A 5,813-nucleotide genomic window follows, 5' to 3' on the forward strand; every position below is an offset into this window, starting at 1 on the left:
GAAACGGGCTGATCTTTTCCTGTTTTTATGAAGCCCCGCCCTCAGAAATAGGCGATGGGCTCTGATTGGTTAGCAAGCCCAGTGTGTTGTGAGTGGCTAAATCGCCTCTAGTGTGCGTCTAATCATCCCGCCCCTCACCTCAGCGGCATGTGCTCCGGTTGTATTGTAAACAACGGCGTCGTTAATATCGCTTATCAGTTTGAGCCCGATTGAGAAGCAGAGGATATTATTGAAGAGGATCGTGCAGAACCTGTGCAAGCACGGATTTTAATGGTAGGTCTATGTTTTTTTTGTTGTTGTCTCATACTTTTAGATATGCTGTTATTTGTAAATGCTACTGCTTCTGTTAGCTTTTAATATACGGTGTAACTTTGCAGATATTGTTTATGCTCAAACAGCAACATTACACACTAACTAACGTGAAAAAAGTGAAATCGCAATCAACCACCCCTTTAAACAAATGCAACATTGGGAATGACAGAATTCCATAAAAAATTCAAATTTGGGAAAATCTGAAGAATTACATAAAATGTAGTTATAAAAGGTAAAATGTGTTAAATGCTGACGAAAGGCAGCTTAAAGCGTTAATAAACAAAAATGTAACAAACGTAAATGCAACATTGAGAATGACCGAATTCTGCAAAATAGATTTAAATAAAATATGGAAAAATTTGCAGAATTACATAAAATAGATTCACACATGGTCACATGTATCTCAAAGGCCAATAAATGCATTTTTAAATTAGCCACAACATTTAATAAATGTTCATGTGCATAATGGGTATTTAAATTCAATAGACGTTTGTGGAGCTTTATTTCATTTAGACCTGCACATAACACACTCAGAAACTAAACCTGAAAAATGATTGTTTAACACATGCATAAGAACTGCCATATACTATAGTAACATCATGCAAGTGGCCACAAAGTCCATTGTTCTTACACACCGCCTGCCAAACCTGTTCGCTTCCCATTTAAAAGTGAAAACGACAAACAAACTGTCTCCTGCAATGAGACCTGAATTTCACTGCAAATATGCCATCAGGCCTCACACATGCACTCAGACACTGCTGTTGTTGTAGTCTAATGAGGTACATGTCTGTGAGTGTAGTAATGTGTTCATTAAGCACACCATCTCCCCACGGCATTGTAATTCTGCAGCGCATGGCATTATGGACACAACCCACACTAATTACATAGTGCATTGAATTAAGACCGCACCGGGAGGGGGGCCAGAGACACAGAGCAGACAAAGAGACAGGAATGTGAGTCTGAGTGGCATGAAAAGCAGTTTGTGAGATAGTTAGACGAGAAAGTGAACAGTTTCGGGTGGTAAGAACATAAAACCTACTGAAGTGATCCAGAAAGAAGAGTGAATGAGAGGAAAAAGTGCGAGAAAGAGAGAGAGAGAGAGAGAGAGAGGATGGGGGAGGGCGAGTGGCAGGGGACCTCAGGGAAGTCACTCTGAAAGGTTCCCGGGACAATAGCCCTCCGTTCACAGGGCAACAGAGGAGCTCTCCCATGCATGTTCTTTTCCCTCCCCCAACACGTTACCCCCACCAACCCCACCCCTCTCTCTTATTCAAATAAAAGCACTCCTGCCTCTCTCTCCTTTTCAGTGGCCCTCTTTTTCCATACGTCTGTGCCTACTGCAAAAACCACACACATAAAGAGCACTTCAGACAGACTAAATGCAACCTACCATCTTCAAATAATGCGAAAGAGAGTGTATAACCAGAAGCAGACACTTTGAGATGCTGGAATAACATGTAAACATACAAATAATTAGTGTGCATCACAGCTGTTTACAGCCCCATCAGTGCTGCTGACAGGCTTTGAAGTCCATCGGACCCATCCCGTGACCACAGGAGGCCACATCCTGTCCAAACTAACGAGGGAGACACGCATACACTCTAAACGCTGTTTGAAATGCAGAAAAGACAGGATGGCAATGCATTAGCTATTCATAACTGAAGTAAAGACTACATTAATATTTCAGTACGGATCACGTCACACATGAATGTCACGAGCCAGTTGCTCCGAGACTTCCGTGCGTGAGCGAGGACTTATCTTACAAACACTACATGTGTGTATTATTTGAACACTCTCGGGTTGAATTCTTTACGTTTTTAAGGTTTGTTAATTACTAAACACTTAAAAATGTAAAGTTGCGGAATTCTGTTATGTGTTATATTCTTTGATAACAGTTTACTGAAACAGCACTTTCAGTCGTAAGTGATTATGTTGATCTGATATAGAAACTTTTTTTGATTTATTATTCTTAGGAGGACATATTCTAAATTTATACGGCACGCAACGCACGCTTGTTATTGTACACTATAGCAACGTTATGATTAATATAACAGAATAAACAACAAACTAAAATAAAACATCAACAATTATATCATCAACATAATCTCGCCATTAATTAAAAATAACAAACAAGAATCAAAATAAACTGCCCACTAAAGAAACCCAAACCTCATGTTCCAGTTATTATATAAAGTGCGATAAAACAGTAAATATAACAAGTGCAATATGACAAGATAACTACATTAGCGAAAATAAGTAACTGTCTGATGCTTACCAAAAGTGAATTTTGTTGAAAAATATATTCGCTCACATGTCCAGACTTTCAGCGGTCCGGATTACCATCCTGTCTCCATCGCTCCATCTGACCATTCCAAACAATCCGCTTGGGGCGGGGCTTATTGGGTTGTTCGCACCAATCAGCATTTTAGAATAGGAATTTAACGCGCCACCATTTGTCACACTCAGCCTATCAGATGAGAGGTTGAGGATGATTGACAGAGATTTCCCAGTCATTAAACGATAGGGCGGCTGTGTGAGGGCGGGCTCTATCTGGGGCTATTAGGTGGGCTTTAAACACACCACAGCTAAAATACTTAATAAAACTAAGTCTACTTTTTATATAAGCAAAAATATAATTGAAAATACCCTAAACAGCATTTTTAACAAACGTTTGGTAATTGGCACTTTCTATGAATAGGGTATAAAATAGGGCGAGGGACAGCAAGGTCCACCAACCATGGGTGGTGGGGGAAGTGTTGATTGAAAATGTTGACTGACTGTTACCAAAACTGGGACAATATGTCTGAACATATTTTAAAACCCTGATTCATGTGGCTTGGAGCAATAAACATTAAAATAAATTAAACTTTCAAAATTGTATAAAATAATAATAAAATAATTTTAAACATTGGGTCACAGAACTGAAGATTTTGTCAAATTTAAGATGTCATTCAGCAGGAGTTAAAAATAAAAGTAACTTAAAATGTAAAATTAGTTAATAAAATAGTTTAACAATTACTACTGTAAGTAAATATCAATTCAATAAATTTAAATGAACTAAAATTGGATCTAGTCAAGGCGGCCAAAATAATTTTAAGGGAGGCTAGTTTTACTATAGAGAATCAAGAAATAAATTAAATATGGGACTTATGAGCCCTATTAAAAATCATGGGAACGTGCAATGTGGCGATTACATTTAGAGCAGTCTGAGCCATTAATTAGCTCATTTAACAGTAAGTCAGGATGTTTATGTAATCATTGTTATAAACAGTAACACACCACAATATAATAGTCCTTTGTAACAGACTTAGTAATAAACTAAAATAGCAACAGGCAGAAAACAATCGTTCCTGGCCAAGCTAGCACTACTATAAAGCTTTTACATCTAATACAGCTTCAAATGCACTACTGCTGTACACCAGTGAAATAACCTCAAAGATTTTTCTTCATAAAGTATAAATATCATGCATTCAATAAGGAAAAAATAAAGACAAGCAAAATAAAGAAAGATAACAGCCATAATTCCTAATGAAAATGGACTCAACTAAACTGCTAAAAATTAATTTAAAATAAATAAATAACGCAACGTATTATCACCCTGGAAATGCATGTCAACACTCACACAAACACACGAATAAAAGCTTTTCCATTTTTTTTTTTTTTTTTTTTAAACGCTTCCTCTTTTATTGTCAGGATATTTGCTTCATGTAAAATATTTCATTACAATACAGTACAATGCATGTTCAATCTGCTGTCCACACAACGTTTGTCATGAATTTCTAAGGCCGATCTTTCACGCATAACAGCCGGTCTGACAGCAAAATGGAAGTTGCTGACCTCTCCTAACGTAAAACCAAAACATTAAATTATTAACTACTAAAATCAAGTTTGCTGTTTCTTTTATACCGCCTTCTACCAGTATGATCCAGCAGGGGGCACTAGAGGTTCTCATTATGCTTCAGTCAGCAGCTCCAGCACAGAGAATTCGGTCCCCAGCAATGGGCTAAAAGAGTGAGTGCTTCAGTATTTGTATGCATGTGTGTGAGTGTGTGAGAGTGAGTGTATGTGTATAGGTTTATTAATTAACTGCATGGAGACAACTAGCTGCATGTCTGTTGCATAATTCAAAGTTTTTCTCTGGGCAAAATAATTAAATGCTTGCAAAACAAAATAAAATCTGTACAAAATATAGTTTGTCAGACAGCATAGTACGGCCATATGCAAATGTGACGCTGACGCATCCAACCAGTGAAACGCCCGCGCTCAGCTGTAAACTCATCATAGGTAACATGTGGCACTGGCAATGCCCCGGAGTTAGTTTTTCTGAGGATACGCCACGAACCGCCTTAAATTATTAACTACTAAAATCAAGTTTGCTGTTTCTTTTATACCGCCTTCTACCAGTATGATCCAGCAGGGGGCACTAGAGGTTCTCATTATGCTTCAGTCAGCAGCTCCAGCACAGAGAATTCGGTCCCCAGCAATGGGCTAAAAGAGTGAGTGCTTCAGTATTTGTATGCATGTGTGTGAGTGTGTGAGAGTGAGTGTATGTGTATAAGGGCAGACGGAGAGACAGACAGACTGACATACGTCATTCTGTCTTTGCTGGCAGTCACATAGCAGCTTTAAGTCTTGGGAGAGGCCAACTGATTTCAAAAGTGAGGGCAAGAAGGACTGGGGCTAAAGAGATTGGATGGTACGGTGGATCTCCACCTCACTCCAAACCAGTCTCACTACATAGTGCAGCTGTTCAGTACCACATATTCAGAATGTTTGTTGCTTTTTTTGTGTTTTTCTTTTTCGTGAAGTATCACAGACTTGCAGCGAAGACTTGAACTATCACCAGTGGAACAAATATCCGCTTTTCATCAGCTTTTTTCATTTGTTTTCACTTAGAGTCTGTTATTTATTTCTTTTTTTTCTTTCTCCTTTTGTCAGTGGAGGATAATGTCGGCTGTATGATACGGTGATGTGTTGTTAGGTTACAGTTACTGTTCCTGCGGTGGAAATGCTGCACAGCAAAGCCAGTGGGTGGGGCAGTTCGGCTCAGGTCCACACCCGCCTCCCTAAGTACATTCTCCCTATTGGGCACTGTGAGAGGGGGGCGTGGCCTGACTCAGTGAACGTTAAGTCGCAATGGCAATGCACCGGAGTTAATTTATCTGAGGATATTAAGCATCAGGCCAATTAAGCATTAGGCCCACATTTAAGTGAAAATGAATGGCAGGTAATATGCAGCTTTTTGTTTGAAACACGCTGGAACACAGAAGAACTTTCATTAAGGTTTCCTGCATGCTTTAGAAGCAACACGCTTCAATGCATGGTGCATGGTGTCCGACTGACTGTTTTTAAGATCTTTAAGTAGCACTTTGCTGCTCATGCATGCAGCAGCAAGTACTCAAGACAAATGAATGCATGTAAATGGAATCTCGCTGAAAGAAAGCTTGGAGGAATATGGACTGAGAGGCTTTCGCAACAAGAGGACCAAAATGAGACGACAG

General features: G+C 39.1%; 1 protein-coding gene across 2 annotated transcripts in view; it reads right to left on the bottom strand.

Moving 5' to 3' along the window:
* LOC107654222 (wiskott-Aldrich syndrome protein family member 3-like) overlaps nt 1-2,701 on the bottom strand; it is an 18,865-nt gene extending 16,164 nt beyond the window's left edge. Inside the window, exon 1 of one of the 2 annotated variants that reach the window (XM_016441208.1) lies at nt 2,624-2,691. The gene's annotated coding sequence lies outside the window, so the exon portion shown is untranslated. Of the gene's footprint in view, nt 1-2,587 lie in introns of both variants that reach the window. The other variant, XM_016441207.1, reaches the window with a different exon arrangement.
* Nucleotides 2,702-5,813: the final 3,112 nt, after the last annotated feature.

This window comes from Sinocyclocheilus anshuiensis, unplaced genomic scaffold, assembly GCF_001515605.1.
Source record: "Sinocyclocheilus anshuiensis isolate Anshui unplaced genomic scaffold, SAMN03320099.WGS_v1.1 scaffold655, whole genome shotgun sequence".
Classification (NCBI taxonomy): domain Eukaryota; kingdom Metazoa; phylum Chordata; class Actinopteri; order Cypriniformes; family Cyprinidae; genus Sinocyclocheilus; species Sinocyclocheilus anshuiensis.